This window comes from Geotrypetes seraphini, chromosome 1, assembly GCF_902459505.1.
Source record: "Geotrypetes seraphini chromosome 1, aGeoSer1.1, whole genome shotgun sequence".
NCBI lineage: Eukaryota > Metazoa > Chordata > Amphibia > Gymnophiona > Dermophiidae > Geotrypetes > Geotrypetes seraphini.
The window spans coordinates 139,182,049-139,205,247 of NC_047084.1; positions in this window are offsets into that span (position 1 = coordinate 139,182,049).

Consider the following 23,199-nt stretch of genomic DNA (forward strand, 5'->3'; position numbering starts at 1 on the left):
AGGCCTTGTTGGAGATTTGATGCCTCACTGTTAGATGATCCTGAGTTTGTGGACTATCTAACCCCGCTTCTTAAGGAATTCCAGGACTCGAACCCTCTCAGTCAAACTAATTGGATCACCTTTTGGGACTCTCTTAAGGCATATGTGCGTGGATTAATAATCTCTTATAAAGCAAAAAAAACTAAGGCTAGTTTACTACTTCAATCCAGCTTGGAAGCAAAGATAGCTGCACTTGAAACCTTATATCTCAATGACTCATCTAATATGACTCTCCTTAATCAACTGGGTGATGTTCGCCTTCAATATAATGCTATGTTAGCTGCCTCAGCCGGGAAGACTTTGTTCATGAAGGACTCAACATATTATGCAGAACACGATAGCTCTGGTCACCTGTTAGCAAACTACTTAAAATCTCGCTCAGAACAAACTTTCATCACATCTATAAAATCAGACACAGGTGATGTACTATGTCCAAGATAGAAATCTTATCAAGATTTCATGGTTATTATCAAGAGTTATATACATCTCAACTACCTTCTACTGTAGGTATCGACGATTTCCTTAAAAAACTAAAATGTCCTTCCTTGTCTGATGGAGACGATGACCTCTTCTGCTCGCCCATATCTGATGCTGACATTGAGGAGGCCCTGGAGTCTATGGCAAAAAGGAAGACACCGGGCCCAGATGGGTTTCCTGTGGAATTTTACACCAAATTTCAACTGTTCTTTATTCCAATACTGCGAGACTTTTTTACTTACCTGATTCAAACACAAGACATCCGTGGTTCTTTCACTGAAGCCGTAATTGTAGTTCTACCTAAACCAGGAAAAGACAAACAACAAGTTCAAAGCTATTGCCCTCTCTCCATGATAAATGTGGACGCTAAACTTTACGCGAAGATTTTAGCGGGCAGGCTGCAAAAGATTCTACCTCGTTTGATTTCTTATGAACAGACTGGATTTATGTACGGCCGTCTCTCTCATGACAACACGAGACTTCTCTTTAACATTCTCCATCATGTGGAATCTCTGGATGAACCTTATCTTGCCATTGGACTCGACGCTGAGAAGGCTTTCGACAGAGTCAAATGGCCTTTTCTATTCTGTACTTTGAGAATGTTCGGTTTTTCTGATTCTGCTATCAACATGCTTAGAGTTCTATATACATCACCTTCCACCAGGATCCTGATTAACAACCAATTGTCATCTTTCTTCCACCCTAGCCGTGGCACAAGACAGGAGTGTCCATTGTCACCTCTGCTATTTAACCTAGCATTGGAACCACTCCTTCTTTGTGTCAAACAAAACAATAACATTACAGGAGTAGCACTGGATCGTACTATTGTCAAGTATTCGGCATACGCTGATGACATCTTGGTATACACTACACCTGAATCCTTATCTTCCTTGTTGGATACCATTGATGCATATGCCATGGTCTCCGGATACAAGCTTAATACTACAAAATCTGAAATTTTGCCTCTAAATCACCCGGAAGTTAAATATGACCTTCAGAATTTTCAATTTGCCTGGGCTGATACAGCTTTGACATACCTGGGAATCTCAATTGCACCAACAATAGATGAAACAATGTCTCTTAACACCACTAGATTGACGACCATGGTTAAAGATCTCATATCAAGATGGTCACCATTATGACTTACCTGGTGGGGCAGATTAAGTACTATAAAAATGGTAATTATCCCCAAGGTTATCTACTTTTTGAATATGATACCTATATTCTTTCCTGTTGCTTTCTACAATGCTATGGAAAAATCTCTTGCAACTTACCTTTGGAATTCCAAACCACCGAGAATTGCGCTATCAAAATTAAAAGCTAATAGAGAATGTGGAGGAGTTAGTTTTCCCGATTTTCACTCATACCATGTTGCTTTCATCATGCAACAAACATCCTACTGGTTCATGACTGCCTCTCCGGATTATTCTCCATTGTGGCTTGATTGGGAGATCCTGAGATATAAGACCCAGCATCTTCATTTGCTACCCTTTCAACACATTAATAAACCAAACAAGAATTCTGTTCTACACAGTGCAAAAACTGCTATCAACATCATAGAGAAGCACTTGTCTCATCCCTGGGCATCCACTATGCAGGCCCCTCTTTGGAACAATAATGCCTTTAGAATCAACGGAGAGACTGTTTGTTGGCCTGACTGGCAGAGCGCTGGCATTTGGATAGTACTGGATATTCGTGAGAATAACTCATGGATGACTTTCTCTCAATTACAACATCGCTATCATCTAGCGCCCAAGCAACATTTTCGGTGGATTCAGTTGGTTCATTGTATATCCTCTGTTATACGCGCTTCACTGCTTACTGTTGAACAGCCTAGTCTACTTCCACTATATGCCAAATTTCATGCTGTTAAAGGGTGCGCCTCCAAGTGGTACAAATGGCTACAGGTGGAGTTGCACTCCCTGCCCCTTGGCACTTCACAGTCATGGGAGTTTGACCTACAGATTCCGCCGCTCCAAGATGCATGGAAATGTGTCTGGGCCTACGCCACACGCTCTTCGTGTTCATCCTCTTTGAAACAGTCCATTTATTTTGTACTACTTAGGGCCATCTGGACTCCACATAAATTGACACACTTTAAACCTGCTGAGACTGAGCGCTGCTGGTCATGTTTGAAAGAGAAAGGTACATTTCTGCACCAATTGTTTTATTGTTTACTGATCAACCCTTTCTGGCACTCTGTATGGGGGAAGATAAGTGAGATATTCTCTATTGATCTACCTCTTACTCCTGCTATAGTACTCCTTGGTACTCAGACTCTAGACCACAGGTGTCAAAGTCGGTCCTCGAGGGCCGGAATCCAGTCGGGTTTTCAGGATTTCCCCAATGAATATGCATGAGATCTATGTGCATGCACTGCTTTCAATGCATATTCATTGGGGAAATCCTGAAAACCCGACTGGATTACGGCCCTCGAGGAGGGACTTTGACACCCCTGCTCTAGACTTTGACTTACCTGAAAGGGACACAAAACTCTTTATTTTGTTACTACACCTGGCAATAAAATTAGTCTTACAAAACTGGAAGAATCTTTCGTTAGTAAACTATTCTATGTGGTGGAACATTGTTTGTGTCACAGCAAAATATGAGAGAGCTGCCGCTTATAAAAATAGGTCCCTTCACTCATTTGAACAGACCTGGCGGCTCTTATTAGATGTTTTCTTCTCACCATATATTGAGCAGTAGTATTCATTATGTATCAGTGGGTTATTTGCATTATGATTGTGTTTTCTGCATCATATCTCTTACCTTTTCTTGTCATTTGTGACTCTTGCTATGCTTGGTACTGTATTGATCATTGCACTTCTGTATTTCTTTATTGTTGTTAGGTTTTTTGTACTTATTGAAAATTTAAATAAAACTTATTGAACTAAAAAAAAACACCTTTTACTTCTTCCTCTCTAATATTGCCAAAATTTGACCCTTCCTCTCTGAGCACACTACCAAAACACTTATCCACGCCCTCATCACCTCATGTTTAGACTACTGCAATTCACTACTCTCAGGTCTTTCGCTTAGCCATCTCACTCCCTTCCAATCCATCCAGAATTCAGCTGAATGACTTATATTCCAGGAGAGCCACTTTACTCATGTTACTCCTCTCCTAAATTCACTTCATTGGTTTCCCATCCATTTCAGACTACAATTCAAACTTCTCTTACTGACCTACAAATGCGCTCACTCAGCTGCCCCTCACTATCTCTCTTCACTTATCTCCCCCATCCCCTCCCCCCCCCATGAGCTCTGCTCAGCTGGTAAGTCCCTCTTAACTGTGCCCTTCTCCTCAGCTGCCTCCAGACTCCATCCTTTCTGCCTTGCTGTACCATATGCTGGGAACAAGCTGTCCGAATCCCTATGGTGGGCTCCATCTCTAGCAGTGTTCAAGGCCCAGTTAAAAGTCCACCTCTTTGAGAGTGCTTTCAACTCCTCATAATAATAATAATAAATTTATCTAATATAATAATACTCTAAGCGCGCCTTCGCACTCCCACCTGCGTGTTCCGTTTTCCTTGCGCTGTAGTCTCCCGCAGGTATGAGCGCGCATGCGCGTGGTGGCGTGGAGGCTGCGGGCTGCGGCGGCTCTTGCCATCTGAAGGATAAACCTGTAAGTTTGCCGCCACCGTTGCCGTCCTTCCCATGCTCATGACAAAATTGCTGCAAACTCTTCCCAAGTTTCTAAACTAGAAAAAAAAAAAGTACTTCCTGCTTTTTTTTTTTTTTTTTGGTCACCTTGGCAATGTCCGTAAACTGGCATGCATTAAACGGAGGTTTCACACAATCCACTGCTTCTTTCATGAAGTAAACCCACTTCTAGCCTCCCAAGGCATGGAAGGGGCACCCACCGCCACCAACCTGAGGACCCTTCAGCCCAGCTATTTGTCTTTCACCTTCGGCCGAGGCAATGCAACCACAGAGGATGCCCATCTGCTCAATATATAGATCCGGGGGCCATCGAGCGACCTGCGGTCCTACCTGTTGCGTCAAGGAGTGCAGGGAGCAGCAGGACAAACAGCAGACAGAGGCGCAAAAGAGCCCGGTAGTCTTCCAGAGCCATACTTGAACACGTGGATGGCAGAGAGCGCGGGCGGCAGTGCACGTGCGGCAGGGCACGAGCGCTGTCTGAGGGAAGTTGTCCCCCGCTGCCGCTGACAAATCCCCAGCAGCAGTAGTACATTGCCTGCTAGCGTTTCTCCTCCGAGCCCCCGGCGCCCTCAGTGGCGAGAGAAAAAGAGAGCGGAGCGAGCCCCGGGCTTCTGTCGCGCATCCAGCTCCCTCATCGCGTCTGGGCATAAAAAAGTAAAGAACTAAATGAAAAAAAAACTATTCAAAGTTGTTAAAACGCATGTGGCCTGTGAAAAATTGCAGGACGATCTTAGGAAATGGGAAGACGGCATCCAAATTCAAGTTAAAATTTAATGTGGACAAATGCAAAGTGATGTACATTGGGAAGAAAAATCCAAATCATAGCTGGCAGATGCTAGGATCCATCTTAAGGGGTCAGCAAGCACTCTACACATGCTGCTTCGGGGCCTTCTACTGCCCTGATTTGCTGGGCAGTAAAAGGCCCCGAAGCAGCGTGTGTAGAGTGCTGCAGAGGCTGCTGGAATCGGAAGGTTTGTCGGGACCGCAGGATTGGAAGGGGGGGGGGGGCGGTAAGGGACTAAGGGAGCCGGCAGACCGCGGGTAGGGAAAGGGGGGTAGGGGAAATGCTGCTGCTGCACAGGGAAGTGGTGTGGGGGGAGGGAAATGGAGGATGAGGGAATGCTGCTGTGGCTGCTGCACAGGGAAGTGGTGGGAGAGAAATGCTGCTGCATAGGAGGCAGGGAGAGAGACAGATAGATAGAAAGAAAGACAGACAGCAGGAGGAAGGGAGACAGAAAGAAAAGAAGAAAGACAAGGGGCAGGGAGAGACACAGAAAGACAGATAGACAAAGGGGGCCAGGGAGAGAGACAGACAGAGGGAGGGAGAGAGAGGCAGAAATAAAGACACACAGATATATTCTAGCACCCATTAATGTAATGGGCTAAAATACTAGTTCTTTTATATTGCCATTACCCAAGAGTTCTAGGCGGTTTACAGCACAAGAAACTGAACAATCAGCGAAGTACATACATATCATAGGATAAAACCAGAGTTAAAGGTTAAAGTAATTACAATCTTAAAAAGACCTAATTAAGTAATAAATTTATCGAAAAAAGCAGACTTTACTAATTTTCGAAAAGAACAGTACTACATGGCTTGATGAAGACATTCACCGAGCCAACATTGTAGTTTGCCTGCCTGAAACGCTAAGGTCCTTTCAAAAAAGGTCTTATATCTGACACCATTTGGCTTAGGATAGGTAAATAAGCTAGAACTTCTTGTAATCCTTGATGGTCTATAAAATTCAAATAAATTGGAGACTCTCCTGAAATCAGCTTAAAACAAATACAGGAAAACTTAAATAGTAACTCCTTTCACCTTTGGTTATGTACAGTATATGTCTGTCTGTCCAAGTTAGATCATAAGCTCTTCTGAGCAGGGACTGTCTATAAATGTCAAAGATGATTGAACTTAAAAAAAAATGTACAGCACTGCGTACACCTTTTAGCACTATATTAATGATAAGTAGTAGTAGTAGATGTGGGAGAAGAGACAACCAAAATTTTATCCAACTTTATTTGAGCTTTCGGCAAGGCAACGTAACAATGACCCAACATGGGACTGTGTTTTGGCAAATGGAACCTGTATCAGGAGTCGTGCAATCTGTAAGTGCCGTTAAAAAAGCCTGATTGTGTCGGTCAGCTATCGTATGAACTGCATGAATGACAAAAGGTTTTAAAATATTGCCATACTTCACAGTTTATGTGCCAACACCACAAAGTTTTGCGTGAATATTGGTTGTCTCTTCTCCCACATCTGTTGAACGGTCTCAATTTGATGCACACGTGCATATGTTATAAGGTTTGCGCAATAAATGTTAATCCCTCTCCAACCCCTTTCCTAGAAATGCTTCCACACAGATGACGTAAACTTTCTTACAATTTTAATTATAAGTACGTCTGCAGATTTCAGCAGGGATCGTCCATTTTTGTGGAAAACATCACTATCAGATTGCAAAGTCAGCAATAGCTTCAACAAAGTTCAAACAGTCCAGTGACTGCGTTCTTTTCTGAGGCCTTGTTAAAAAAAAACTTTTAAAAAAAGAGAATCAATCTATAACATCACTGGTGGCTCCCGAGCTTGTGTATTGTGTCTTAGACTTATGGCTCCATAAGGCTGTTTTCATGGAGCAATACAAATGCAAATTGCTCTGGATCAAAATTAATTCAGCAGGAGAAGAAGCCAATTTGTAACCCAGCGCAATAAATAACGGCTGACTGTAGGCTTTGATGGAACATAATTTATCAGATGGAACTAGAGCCATGATGTATGCAAGACAGCTATTTCCAGTGCCGGGGCCTGTTGAGAAATAATCCTAGGTTGGGCTTTAGAGGCAAGAAATTAATTAAATGTTATCATTTATCAGCATCAAACAGACATTTTTCTTCCCCCACAATTCAGAAGTGGAGTACCCCCTCTCTATTAAGCTGTTCCTTAAAAGACTAATGGCTCGTATTTACAGAAAATAAAAAAAAAGGTGGAACAGGCACAGCTAACAGAAATAATGCTTGAAAACATGGTTTTGCTATTAATCCAAATTTCTTCCTTTAAAATAGCTTGTTCTGCCAATATCAATTCATACGAATTCACATTAAAGGGGGGGGAAGGGGGATAGTTATTAAAGTGTGTTAAAAGTTAGACCTGTACAGCAATCTTACCCCCTCTTTTACTAAGGTGCGCTAACCGATTAAAGCGCGCTAATCAAATTAGTGCGCATCAATTGAATTAGTATGCGCTAAATGCTAACGCGTCCATAGACTAACATGCACGCGTTAGTGTTTAGCGCACGCTATATCGATTAGCGTGCGCTAATCGAATTAGTGTGCGCTAAACACTAAGGGGTCCTTTTATCAAGGCGCGGTAGGGGTTTAACGCGTGGAATACCGTGCATTAAACCGCCTGCCGTGCTAATCGCTAATGCCTCCATTGACGAGGCGTTAGTGTTTTGGCTTGCCGCGGGGGTTAGCGCGTGATGAAATGTCTGATGCGCTAGCCCCCGTAGCACGCCTTGATAAAAGGAGCCCTAACGCGTCCATAGACTAACATGCATGCGTTAGCGTTTAGCGCACGTTACATCGATTAATATGCGCTAAACACTAAGGGGTCCTTTTATCAAGGCGCGGTAGGGGTTTAACGCGCGGAATAGCGTGCATTAAACTGCCTGCCATGCCAATCGCTAATGCCCCCATTGACGAGGCGTTAGTTTTTTGGCTTGCCGCAGGGGTTAGCGCGTGATGAAATGTCTGACGCGCTAGCCCCCGTAGCATGCCTTGATAAAAGGAGCCCTAATGCGTCCATAGACTAACTTGCACGCGTTAGCGTTTCGGGCACGTTACATCGATTAGCGTGCGCTAATCAGTTAGCACACCTTAGTAAAAGAGGGCCTTAGTTTACCGTGAGAGTCACTAGCCAATGGCGTTTTAGTATAGGACGATAGGGACTCCCTTGGGGAACACGAATAACACAGTTTGCATTCATACCGCTTGGAATCATTGGGCTGCTAATCTACTGTACAGTCTGGCGCTCCTGGGCCATTTCTTAAATGAGGCAGACAATGCATATCTAACTTCTTTCTTTTCCCCCAGAAGACCCCTTGCAAACACTTTACCCTCTCCTAAGGTTACCAGATTCCCACGGAACACGTCTTCCTTTTCGAGGATATGTCTGGGGGGCCTCGACGGCTTTTCAAAACTCGGCACTTTGTTCGGGTTTGGAAAAGCTTCCTGTCAGAATCGTGTCAGGAATGGGCATCTGCGGATGCCATCTGGGGGGCGGGGCTGGTGAAAGAACTGGGCAGGCCTATGGGACGTAGCCATGGGTCCAGATTTTCCCTCGGGAAAATCTGGTAACCCTACCCTCTCCCATGAGAGTTATCAACCAGCTGCTGACTTCCGTGATAAATAGATAATTTAATTTTAATAATAATCATCTAAAATAATAAAACGCTAGCCGCGCATGCGCACTCAACTGCGTGCTTCTGTTTTCCCTGATCTGTATGTCCGTGGCTTTGCAGGAGCACCCCCTGCTCTCCTGATCGCGGTGTACAGACCGGTAGGCCACTGGGAGCTAGGGAGAAAGCAAGGACACAGCCGGAAATGGAAAAAAACGGCACTACCATGTGAAGTATATTTTTAAAGTTTAAAGTTGACGCGGCGGCTCCTCTCACGATCGTTGCCTGCGTCGGAAGCCTTTTCTGACGCAGGTGCGGCTCATGAGAGGAGCCACAGTGACTTTAACATTTAAATATATAATTCACATGGTAGTGCCGTTTTTCGTTGATGGAGGTCTGTGCGAGCAGGGAGGCGGTGTGGGGCCGTAATTTTGAAGGTGGAGCAAGTCCGTCCTGGGCCTGCGTCTGCCCTCCGCCGACTGCCGGCTTCCTTGAAGCCCTCGCGAGGGAGGGAAACAGAAAAAACAAACGGTACGTGCAGGGAGAAGCTGGGCCTGCCTGCGGGAAACACGATAAGGGAAGGGGGGGGCCCTTGGAGCAGGCTACACCGCGGGAGGGAATGGGGAGGGGCCAAAAGGAGCAGGCCACATCGTGCTAAGAGTAGGGAAGGGGGGTGGGGGAAAATGCTGATACTGCTGCACAGGGACTTGGAGGGGAAGGGAAATACCTGGAGGAAAGACACAGGGAGAGGGACTGAAAGACAGAGAAAGGGGGCCAGGGAGAGAGAGAGACAGTGGGAGGGAGAGAGACAGAAAGAAAAACATACATATATTCTAGCACCCGTTTATGTAACGGGCTTAATGACTAGTAATTTATATTCCGCATATCCTACAATTCTATGACAAAAGATTCAGATACTCAAGCATTTTTCCCTAACTGTCCCGGTGGGCTCCCATTCTATCTAATGTACCCGTCTCACAAGCAGCATTATCCCAGTGGCCTGGAAGCATTGGGGGCCTCAAAACTGCCGTCTGATACTTCCTGGTTGCATCTTGCAGACGTAGTCAGATCCAACTCCCATCCCCCTAATCAAGCCCCAGCCTTCCCTGATCAAGAATCCAACCCACCAATACATCTTCCAACAGACCCAATTCTTGGTCTCCTTGATCCAAGACCCCCTAACTCTCCAAATGGTCCACCACCCCCTGAATGGACCTACTAGTTATTTTCCTCATGCCCAGTGATCAATGACTTGTTATGTTGCGCAAGATGCAGGCTTTATTAAAAGTACAGTCCAATAATCCACATGAAGGTATATCTAGAACCCAAAACATTGGTGACTATGGGCCCAATACCGTCCGTGTTTCGACTAAGCTGTCTTCCTTAGGGGTCCTATAAATGATAATATGATAAATGTAACGTCTAATAAAATGATGAAATGATTAAATGTGCATTGGATCATGTGGATTTCCACTGGCTTGTGAGTAATAATAATAATAATAATAACTTTATTTTTTTATACAACAGTACCACAAACAGTTCAGAGTGGTTTACAGAGTAAGAGACTGTACATTTACAGCGAAGATACAATGCGAACAGTACATATTCAGTATGGGTATTTTATACAGCAAAGAAACAGTGTAGGTTTATCATACAGGCGACAGTACATATACAGCAGAGATATGTATATAGTGGAGAGGCAGTGCGAGAGGCATTATAAAGAACAAAGCAGTGTACAAAACCAGTGCAGGGTGGAGAATGTCAGGAAGACAACTAGTATCAATTATTGGATGGTAGTCTTTAATTATTTGGTGATGGGGGAGGTTCTAGAAATTTGTCATAGAGGAAAGATTTGAGAGATTTCCTGAAGGATGAGTAAGATGGGGCAGATGAGATAAGGGTGGTCAAGCAGTTTGTCCATCTGCCAGCTTGGTATGAGAGAGTTCTATTGAAGAATCTTTTGTAGGTGCATCCCTTTGGGGAAGGATAGGTAAACAGGTTGGCATTACGCGTGCGAGTGGTGACTGGTGTCAGAGATGTGGATGTGTGATGCAATAGATGATATATACATGTGATAAAAACTGGTGATAAGAAGTGTGTCAATGTGTAAAAATGGTTACAACAGCCAAAAGGGTGCCCCAAACGTCACATTTGGGAAGTGATGTAATAAAATGACAGAAAGCGCTCATTCGCCATTATAGAATACATGACAGATGAAGCGTGCCTAAAAATGAATGCAAGAAACAAGTGCCTTGATGGATGGAACATGCCTAAAAAAGAGCGCTGAGAAGAGAAAAAAGAGAACCTGGTAACTAAATGAGATCCTGAAAGACAGATGGATACATACCTTGGAGGTCCTGATACAGAAGCTCATGGATCAGAGGCTAAAAACTAAAATGGTCATGTGGTTATTTGAATAAATAAGAGTTAAAATGTAAAACTGCATACATAAGGGTTAACACTAAGAGGGGAACCCCAAGAACAGAATCTCATATTAAAACATATATACATATTCATAAAAAGGCAAATATAATTTTAATGGTAAGAAAACAGATGATAAAAAACCTTAAAGGTTAAAAGTAAACAGAGTGCAAGACATGTGAAATCGGAAGAGGCTCTTATGGATTACAGAGAGCATTGTAAAGAATATAGCTGTGAATCCCATGAAAGGTATGCGGGGGAGGCGGGAGGGAGGTAAAAGTTGTCTCAGTTGGCCGAGACTGTAGGCGGGAGGGATCCCTCCTGTCCTGACCCTGCGCTGGACCATCAGGTCTTATGGCAGGCCTGCAAGGCATCAGGAGGTTGGGAGAGGTGACAGGGTACAGGGCAGGGAGGGAGAGGGGACAGTGTGCAGAGCCTGGCAGGGCAGTGATGGGAGGGAGAAAGGGGCTGGGTGCAGAGCCAGGCAGGGTAGGGCACTTGAATATTAACCCCCTGGTTTGCATTCAAGTCAACTTTTTTCCTCCTTTTTTTGGGCGGGGGGGGGGAAGGTTACCTCGGTTTATATTCAGGTTGGCTTATATTCGAGACTAAAACCGTCATCCCCATTTTACCATGTCGATTCTTTTTTTTCTTACATATACATCTTTGTTTTCCTGACTACTCAACCAACCTCCCTTAACTTTTCCAGATATTTTAGCATGTCTTCTTCTTTTGTGATCTTTTGGCGTTTTTGGAAGCTAACCTCTTTTACTACTTTTGAGAACCAACACGGCCTCATTTCCTCTTACTTTTACTTACTTCCCTTACAAAATAATTTGTTGCTCTTACAATAGATCCTTTCAGTTTTGTCCACTGCTTTCCTACTTCTTCCAGATGTTCCCATGCAGACAATTCTTCGATGTAATCCCCCATCTGAACAAAGTTAGTTTTTTAAAGTCTATAACCTTTACTATTGAATGAGCCCTCTCTATACCTAAATATGAAACTACACCATGTGGTGATCACTGGATGCCAGATGATTCCCTACTGTAACATCAGAGACACTTTCCCCATTTGTAAGCACTAAGTCCAGTATGGCCCATCTCACTTGGGTTCCATTACCAATTGTTGGAACAGTTCTCCATGTAGAGGATCTAGGATTTATCTTCTTGTAGAAGACCCGCAATAGAGACACCCCAATCAACATCTGGCATGTTAAAATCACCTATTATTAATACTTCTTCTTTTTACAGCTATATTCTGAATGACTGGGAAGGAGGCCATTTCTTCTGTCTGGGAAGGAGGCCTGTATGTTACACTAATGTAAATATATTTTCCATTCCCTTTTTCCAAACTGACCCACAATACCACTTCCTTACCCTACAGAAGCTGCAATTGTATGGCTTTAATATGATCTTTAACATATAATACCGCTTATCTTTCTTCTCTTCCTACCCTGCCTTTCCTGAATAGATTATAACCTGGTATAACCATATTCCCATATTCTATATACTACGTCTCTCAGTATTTACTTCAGCAGGAGCATCGATTCATATTTAATTGGCACGCTTTGTGCCCTGTTGGGCTGAACAACGAAATCGATTGGTTTCAAATTTAGGCTCTTCTTGGTAGGTCCCGCGGTTGCCAGTAAGCCCCGCCCTTCAGCGTCGTGCGTCACGACGTTGTAGTAAGAGGGAAATGATTTTAAATTGCTTGGCCTGCTCTGCAGTAGAGCGTCGTCAGAGTTGTCTGTTAGCTGGGTTGGGGAGTTTCACATCCCGGTAAGCCGTAATAGAAGTAAAGTTTTTGATTCATAGAGTGAAGCAGAGGCTACATTGTTTGTTAAATTCGGGCTTCTAGAAGGCCGTGGCCCTTGGTTCACTAAGGTTTGGTTATTAGCGTTATGTTTTCTCTATAGTGTCCCCTCCTGAAGAGGGGGGTCGGAGAGAGCATGGCAGCAGCAGTTTTGTTGTAATTTAAGTATGTACCTGGAGCAGTGGTAGAGCAGAAGCATCGCCACTCTGCATGTCAGATAAGTAGACCTTGTAACAGCTTATGTGTAATACTGTTACTGTACTTTTTGTCCTTGTTTAAGACAGCAGGTGGCAGAGACATTGAACTAGCTATGAAGGTCTCTATATTAACTGGCGCCGTGAATTTTTTCACTAGAGTTCGGTTACGGGTCTGAGCGTTCACTTAGAAGCCTGTTTTCATAGGATGATTGGCTATATTTATTGGTGTTTTGAAAAATTAAGGTGGCTAGAGTTGGAGATATGTAATTATCACTTTAGTTGAATGAAGTTCCCCTGAATATTTGTGTATAACTATATCCCAGTCATGGTTCTCCATGAACCACATCTCCATGATCACCACTAAATCCAACTCTGCTTCTTCCATCGCAACCTCTAGATCCAGAAACTTGTTTCCCTTACTTTGATTATTAGTACATACTGCTTTCCAGATATTACCCCTTTTTCTTCAGTAGGTAAGTCAGTCGGCTGCTGAAGACACTTTTTCCCTTCATTGATAGATGCACAACAACTCATCAGCCCTTGGAAAATCAACCTATGGTCCTGGAAGCCAAAATGCTTTTGCCAACTCCATCCACACAGCCACACAATCATCTCCAGGATGTGAGTTTCTCTGCCTGGACTTTTAGCTTCGAAAGGGAGGATAGATGAGAATGTCACCTGTGCACCTGACTGCTTCACCTTATCTCCCAGAGCCACAAAGTCACTTTTGATATGTTAGGAGGGGTACCTAGCGGTATCATTGGTGCCAACATGGATGAGCATTATTGGATAATGCATAGGCTTGATGAGTTTTAGCAAGCTCTCCATAACATCTTGTATTTTGGCACCAGGCAGACAACATGCCTCCTGGGTCTTCATGTTTGGTGTGCAGATGGATGCCTCTGTACCCCTCAGAAGGGAATCATCAACCCCCACTGCTTTATGCCTCCTAGTGATCACAGATCCAGCAATTTTGGGGATTTTGAGTTTGGTCCTTCCTCTCCCTGGAATGCTCTCATCTCCTCCAGTTCTAGGGCCGCATACTGATTCTTCAGTTCAAGGACAGGTGGAGTCACAGAATCAATCCTGAGTCCAGCTGTCCTCCCTCAGCACGACCTCTTCTTCCCCACTGCTGGAAATCTTTGATGCCTCATGAAGCATTTCATCAACGTACCTCTCATTCTCGAGGATGCTTCTCAGTCTTTCCTCCTCCTCTCTCATTTCCTTTACTTCCTTCATGAGGGATTCAAGCTGAAGACTGCTTACACATGGAACCACTCCTTCTTGGGTATAATTTTCTGTCTGCACAGAGACTGAAGCTGTAATCTGAGTAACAGCTTTGGTGACATGATATCTGCAAGACATACTGTAGTTGCAGAAGTACGGTACTCAACACTTGATAAAAGAGAGAGAGAGAGAGAAGAAAAGGCAGAAAAAAAATATCCTATGCAAGCTGTGCCCTTTTCTTAATTGGATGAAGAGCCTATAAATCAAAAGATCAGCCAAGTTGGGGTGGGTAATATTTAGCTGACCATCTGCCCTGTTAAACATCTGCCCTATTAAACATCTACATGAAACTATATTTTGAATCCTAATTTATTTGAGTGTTGAGTTTACGGAGTTTTAGTCCGTTGCTATTAACACATCTTTGTACACTAAGGTAATTCATCTTCAATGTATAACTGCATTGTAGCTGTTTTCTCCCTTTTATGATCCCACTTGCAAGAGGACATCTAATTTGATGCCAAGGCACATAAAACAGTAGAAGTATATTGTTTTATTGCTTTCTAAGCTAACATGCTAGTTCAGTATATCTATAAACTATAATACATTGATATCATTCAATTAGAATGCACTTCTGCAAAGTTTTATAGGAACTATTAAAATTTTCGCAAGCAGATTTACAGACTCTAACCAGAAGTTCTGCATTGCTGTTAGACACTGAAGGTCATACGGAAAGACAGACAGCACTCTAAATAAGTCATTCAGATTTGCATATCATTAAGACGGTGGTCGTAGTATAACAAAGTTGATTTTAACGAGATTTACTGCTCCAGGAGAACAATTTGGTTGTGCTGATTCAATCAACTCTGCAAGCTTGAAGCTCTCTGTAAGTTTTGCCTATAGGAAGTCATTTATTTTCAAGCCTATACATTTTTTTTTGAATTACGTCCAAGGTACAAGGGGCCGCTGAAAAGATCTCAGCCCAGCCAACGAAATTGGGGCAGTCTCTGTCGAGAGCTATACACTTGCCCTCTCTTTTACAAAGGTGCGCTAAGCTTTTTAGCGCATGCTAAACGCTAACGTGTGCATGTTATCCTATGGATGCATTAGCGGTTAGCGCAAGCGTTGATTTAGCGCGTGCTAAATCTGCGTTAAAACGCTTAGCGCGCCTTTGTAAAAGAGGGCCAACGATTTTCCACTTTTTTGTTCCATGTTTTTTTTCCAACTGAATGAATAAAAGTGGAAAATCACTGGACTAACCCCCTCGTTTACAAAGGTGCGCTAAGCTATTTACCGCGTGCTAAATATTAGCACGAGCTAAATCCGCGCTAAAACGCTTAACGCGCCTTTGTAAAAGAGGGCCTAAGTATATAGCCTTCGTTGGAGACTGCCCCAGCGTTGATGGTTGAGCTGAGAACTTTTCAGTGGCCCCTCTTATATTTAAGTATTTAATTCATTTTATATCCCGTTGTCCCCAAACAGCTCAGAATGGGTTACAGCATTTTAAGCAGATAGCAGGTGGATACATGTATAACAATAAATGAAACATTTTTTGACCCAACACTACCTATAGCTACCTTTTCAGTTTTCCAAGTGTCATATCTTCGTCATTGTGGCCATATACTAAATCTTGGGTTATACAGTGGTACCTCGGTTTACGAGTGCACCAGTTTGCGAGTGTTTTGCAAGACGAGCAAAACATTCGCAAACTTGGTGCCTCGTAAACTGAGCTTGCCTCGCTGTACGAGCGCCCCCCCCCCCCCCCCCCCCCGGCAATCCGGCATCCCCCCCCCCTCCACTCGCGTTCTTGGGTTTTTTTTCATGGTAATAATATTTATATCATAAGAATGTAAAAACATAAGAATAGTCATACTGGGTCAGACCAATGGTCTATCTAGAACAGTATTCTGTTTCCAACAATGGCCAATCCAGGTCACACACACCTGGCAGAAACCCAAAAGCGTGCGTTGGTTCGCTGTTTCAGTGATTGCCATTTCTTTGGTATTGGCAACGTTTGGCGAAGTTCCCCCCCCCCCCCCCCCCCCAAAGTAGATCAAGCTGATCAGGATGCTTCATTAAAAACCATGATGAGCGTCGGGAAATAAATGAACTAAGCCAGTGCTGGAGTCTGCATATGACAACTAAGATACGTGTTGCCATTTATAAAAATATAAAATGTGAAGCCTTTTTTTAGGTATTTGTAATGGACGGAGGAAAAAAAGGATTGGATCAATTTGATTTTAGGATGGGGATCTGAAATAACTGGGCGTTATAAGAGATCTTATGTTCTGATTGCCTATTGATGTATGATGTTCCCTCTGTTGAAGAAGGTGACGGGTCAAAAGCGGTGACGGGTCAAAAAACAGGGAAAAAGTTAAGTTTCCAGTATAATGAGGGGGGTTACAACCCCCCAAACCCCCCACAACGCCAGCGCGATCTCTATTAAGTAAAGTGGGGGGGCTCCCCACCAACACCCCCCATCGGAGCCCTTTAAAATACGGTTTTTCTTCGGCGCGATGAAGTCCTGCGCTCAGTTGTCCGCGCTCGGTTGTCGGCGCGCCTTTGTCCTCGCGTGCTTTAGACTATGAACCGTCGAAGAATGTGGTAAAATCTAACACAATTTAAGAAAAATAGATGTTTTGTTATTCCCCTTTTTTCTATTGGTGTTTTTGAGAAATATAAATGTAGCAACATTCCACGCTACCCATCCAAGGGCAAGAAGTGGCTTCCCCTATGTATTTCTCAATAGGAGACTATAGACTTTTCTTCCAGGAATCTTTTTAAAACTCAGCTACGCTAACCACTGTTATCACATCCTCTGGGAATGAGTTGCAGAGCTTAACTATTCTTTGAGTGAAAAAAAAAAAAAATATTTCATCCTATTTGCATTAAAAGTATTTCCATGTAATTTCATTGTGTCCCCTGATCTTTTGGAAGAGTAAAAGATCGATTCGCTTTAACCAATCTACGTCACTCAGATCTGTCTGCTAAAGAGCAGGAAATATTGTCTTCTATTTCACCCCAGAGTATTAACCCAAGGGATGAATTTCTTCTTAAAAAAATTAAAAATTAATAGAATATAGAGGAACGTTTTAGATGTGGGTTATTGTTAGCATTTATGCGATAGTAATTATGTCTCACTGTATAATTGGGGTCTTGATAAAATAGCATCAGTGATAAATAACATATTTTAATCATAGCTCAATTCATGTCTTTGCTCCCCTAGTTATTAATAACTGTGGTTAAAATGGCACACAATGATAATTTTTGTTCTTTTTGGGTTTTTTTTTTGTAAATTCTTTATTCATTTTTAAAACTTTCAATAAGTGCAATACAAGACAAAAACATTTTACACTTTAAGATCACTTAATATTCTATCAGAAACTAATTCAGATCAAATATTCCCCCCAAATACCCAACAATTATCTTCAATTATAAGAAAACAAAAATAATCCCTCCCCCTCCCACCCCATTTTGGACGTGTATGTTCAAAGGGAAAAAGTAATATTCATTCTTTACAGTATTTTGTTAATGGCTCCCAAACATCCCTAAATTTCTTAAAATGCCCCTGTTGAATTGCTATGGCACACTCCATTTTAAAGATGTGGCATAAAGAATTCCAGCAAAAACTAACTCATCCGATCCCAATTTTTTGTAATATGCTGTTATGCAACCCCTGTCATAATAAGCAAAAGTTTATTATTATTAGAAGATATTTGGCTCTTAGTTTTCATTGATGTACCAAATAACACGGTATCATACGATAAGGCCACCGGATTTTCTAGAAAATTATTTACTTGGCTCCAGATGGATTTCCAAAAACTATGTATCAATGGGCACTAGAATAGAAAATGATTTAATGTCCCAGATTCAAGATGACAATGCCAGCATCTATTAGACTTAGAGCTGTCTAATTTTTGTAAACGAACTGAGGTCCAAATGCTCTAGGCAACAAGAAAAACCAAGTTTGTCTCATAGATGCCGACAACGTACACCTCATCCTCCAAGTCCAGATTCGTGGCCATTGAGACGCAGTAATCTGATGCTTTATCCCAATGCTCCAAATGTCACGAAGACCGGTTTTTGGTTTCTTATTCAAAATCCAGATAATTTTACTCTTAAGTAAAGACAATGAAATGTCTCTAGAAATGGAAATCACTGCTAAATGTAATAAAAATGCGTCAAGTATAGAACAAACAAACCATTGTGACATCACGGATTGAAATTGTCTCTTAGGCATTAGTGGAATGAGGCATTATGACATCACAATACACCTCACTGAAGCTCAGGTATTGTAGGTGATGGGATAATCGCGCGCCAGACGTCAGCGCGCCAACAATCCAGCGCCGACAATTCGGCGGAAGACAGAAGCGTGCGGGGGAAAAAATAATTTTAAAGATCTCCGACTGGGGGTTTGGGGTGGCAACCCCCCACTTTATTGGTTAGTGTTTGCGCTGCCGTTGTGGGGGGGGGGGGGTGTGCGGGGTGAAACCCCCCACATTATAGAGAAAACGGAACTTTTACTGAAAAAAATCTGAAAAAGTTCCGTTTTCGCTATAATGGAGGTTTCCAACCCCCGAACCCCCTCCAACAGCAGTGCGAACACTAACCAATAAAGTGTGTGTGGGGGGGGGGGTTTGCCACCCCAACCCCCCCCGTCAGAGCTCTTTAAAAATTACTTTTTCCCCCGCGTGCTTCTGTCTTGTGCCGAATTGTCGGCATTGGATTGTCAACGCGCTGACATCTTGCGCTCCACTGTCTATAAACCGGTATTGTAACATCATTATAGAAACTCATTCTACTCCGCTCAGTATTTTGTAGACTTAAATCATATAATAATAATAATAATAACAGTTTATATACCGCAGGACCGTGAATGTTCTAATTCTATGCGGTTTACAATGATTAAAAAGTTACAGATTGAGTAGTACTAACAGAGTTACGATTTAGCCGTCAGTTATTGGGGGAAAGATTGTACAGTGCAGCTGCCTAAGTACATATCTCCCCTCAGCCGTCTCTTTTCCAAACTGAAGAGCCCTAACTGTTGTAGTCTTTCCTCATATGAAAGGAGTTCCATCCCCTTTATCATCTTGGTCGCTCTTCTTTGAACCTTTTCTAGTGCCGCTATATATTTCTTGAGATGAGACCAGAACTGAACGCACCGACACCAGCCACAGAGCCGATATAAATGCATACGCTTGTGACAAGATATACACAAAGAAAAACTTGTTTATTTTATAATTTGCAGATATAAATGTGCGCCCTACCAAGCTCCACCCACATGTCACCTGTGTAAACACCTATTTCCAAATTACAGTGGAACCCTGGTTTACGAGCATAATTCGTTCCAGAAGCATGCTCGTAAACCAATTTACTCGTATATCAAAGCGAGTTCCCGCATAGGAAGTAAGGAAAACTCGCTTGATTCGTTCCCCCTCCCTGAGGCCTCCGGTGCTGCTCCACGCCCCCCCCCCCCCCCCCCCAGCAATCTGGCATCCCCCCCCCCGCTCGCATCGCCCCCCCCCTGCCGGAGAGAATCTCAGAGAGAGCGAGAACTAGAAGGCCTTGAGCATGCACAGATGCTTAACACCCAGCCCAAGCAAGAGGGAGGATCTTCAGACACTGGCACCAGCATGTCTTGTGCGTTGGTGCTGATGCTGGTGCCAGATTGGGGTAAGCGATTGTGTTTGGGTGGGTGAGTGGGGAATGCTGGATCGTGGGGAAGGGGGCTCGCAAATCGAGTCAAACTTGGTTTCTGAGGCGCAGATTTTGCAAATGTTTTGCTCATCTTGCAAAACACTCACAAACCATGGCACTCGTAAACTGAGGTTTGACTGTTCGCTCTAAGCTGATCAGAAGTCTTCCAACTGCACTGCTGCCAGTGGTGAGGCTGCTGAATATTCACTTAACAGGTTAAGTTAGCACCAGCCAAAAAAACCCAGATATTCAAATATCGATCACTGGAAACAGCCTGGCATCGAATATCCGGGGTAAGCACTGACCATGGCACTTATGTGGGCTGCTTTCCGCCATCTGAATTTTGGTCCTATTAACTCTAATGATTACGCACATCTGCCCCCCAAATTCTATAAAATGAGGCTAAAGAGAGGCGTGTATATCGGTGACCAACTCAATCCATTGTAGGAGTACATGCACTTGGTTCATAGACAACCCCGTGAAAGACAAAGGCAGCGCGCCGACAACTGAGCGCAAGATGGCAAGCGCGCGCCGAAGAAAATTACAGTTTTTTAGGGGATCTGACGGGGGGTTTTGTTGGGGAGCCCCCCCCAGTTTACTAAATAGAGGTCGCGCCGGCATTATGGGGGGTTTGGGGGGTTGTAACCGTCCACATTTTACTGTAAACTTAACTTTTCCCTAAAAAACAGGGAAAAAGTGAAGTTTTCAGTAAAATGTGGGGGGTTATAACCCCTTAAACCCCCACAACATCCCCACCAACGCGGCGCGATCTCTATTAAGTAAAGTGGCGGGTTCCCCCCCCCACGCACCCCCCCCCCCGTCGGAGCCCTAAAAACAGTAATTTTTCTGCGGCAGCGCACCTCAACACTGCGCTCAATTGTCCCTGGGCGCGCCTTTGTCCCGGCGCGCTTTTTGACCCTGACACCCATGCATTTAGTTCAAACTCCATTCATTTAAGCATGGCTTTTTGTCATGCTACAATACTCATAAAATGAATATATACTATTAATTCATTAAATAATAAATATTTACACCCTCCACTCTAAGCAAGTGCTGTGGTATGTGGAAAAAGTGTTGTGTCTTTATTTCCCGCATTCAAGCCGCTTGGGACGGCAAGATTGGGACCTATGATATCACTACTTTCGGTCAGTTCCTGCTGAACGAGAATGTACGCTGGTAGGGCTGGTTTCAGTTGGGGCACTCGTCTTTGACCAGAGGGCCGCCCGCATTGAGCGGACTGCTGGATATGATGGACCACTGGTCTGACCCCAGCAGCAGATGCAGAATTAACCAATAGGCCACGTAGCGCATGTGCCTAGGGCCCAAATGGTCAGGGAGGCTCGATGAAGGAGGGTATCAACATTGTTTTTTCCAAACGGCGATGGGCCCCTCCAGCATCGATTGGCAACGCGCCCCCCCTCCCCCCCCCCCCCATCGACGGAAAGTAAGACAAGCAAGCAACGTGGGTAAGAAAGGCAACAGGAACTGTAATTTTGCAAGCGGTGCTGCTTGCCCAAAGCTTCCCTCTGACGCAGCTTCCTGTTTTCGCCTGGGCGCATGGTGGGGTGGGACAGGGAGCCCAGCGTACTTGTGTGCCTAGGGGCCCTCAATGAGTTAATCCTGCCCTGCCCAGCAGCGGCAGTTCTTATGTTCTCCCCAACTCAGACCTGAGTTTCACCAATATGGCTTCCTCAGGAGGAGTATTCAGATTCAATTATGGAGCACACCATCTCCTCTGCTGATTTACCCTTGAATCCTTAGCACCATAAATTTACAAACGCCCACCTCAATCCAATTTGGAAAAGGATGGGTTGGCGATTCGCTGATAAAGAGAACCGCCATCCAGATATGGCTTTGCCTATATCGGTGAGCCTAGCTGATGTAGGTGCCTGTACTTAATCAAGTAATCGGCTAAACTGACGATAATCAGAACTCAACACATCTTAATCGGCATCTATCGGACTTAATTGAACGTTAGGTGTCTAACTCAGTAGGCATCATTCTATAACAGGCCCGAATCCTCTAAACCAGGGGTGTCCAATGTCGGTCCTCGAGGGCCGCAATCCAGTCGGGTTTTCAGGATTTCCCCAATGAATATGCATGAGATCTATTTGCATGCACTGCTTTCATTGTATGCTAATAGATCTCATACATATTCATTGGGGAAATCCTGGAAACCCGACTGGATTGCGGCCCTCGAGGACCGACATTGGACACCCCTGCTCTAAACAGTGCCGATATCAGCGGCTGCCTAACACGTGGACGCCGATTGCGTGTCAAAAACGCAATGGCGCTGTTTAGAAGATCGTGCCTCCAGGAAAGAGAGGCACTGCAAATGTAGGCCAGAGCTTTCAAGGCCTACATTTCTGGCGCCCATCTTTGCCATGAATCATGCCCACATAGAAACATAGAAGATGACGGCAGAAAAGGGCTCCAGCCCATCAAGTCTGCCCACTCTGCTTACCCACCCCCTGTCTATGCCCTAATGACCCAATTTCCTTATCTTGACCCTCGTAGGGATCCCACATGGGTATCCCATTTATTCTTAAAGTCTGGCGCGCTGTCTGCCTCGATCACCTGCACTGGAAGCTTGTTCCAATGATCAACCACTCTCTCTGTGAAGAAATACTTTCTGGTGTCTGCAGCAGCCACTCTCTCCTCCTCTCCCTATTGGCTAAGGCTCTTAACATTTGCATCTCCTCTTCCTATAGGCTAAGGCTCTTTACACCTGCATTGTGATGTCATAGAACTTTCTGATTATAGAAACATAGAAACATGATGGCAGATAAAGGCCAAATGACCCATCATAGAAACATAGAAGATGACGGCAGAAAAGGGCTCCAGCCCATCAAGTCTGCCCACTCTGCTTACCCACCCCCCTGTCTATGCCCTAATGACCCAATTTCATTATCTTGACCCTCGTAGGGATCCCACATGGGTATGCCATTTATTCTTAAAGTCTGGCGCGCTGTCTGCCTCGATCACCTACACTGGAAGCTTGTTCCAATGATCAACCACTCTCTCTGTGAAGAAATACTTTCTGGTGTCGCCATGAAATTTTCCGCCCCTGAGTTTAAGCGGGTGCCCTCTTGTGGCCGAGGATCCCTTGAGAATGAAAATATCATCTTCCACTTCGACACGTCCCGTGAGGTACTTAAATGTTTCGATCATGTCTCCCCTCTCCCTACATTCCTCGAGAATGTAGAGCTGTAATTTGTTCAGTCTCTCTTCGTACGAGAGACCCTTGAATCCCGAGATCATCCTGGTGGCCGTAG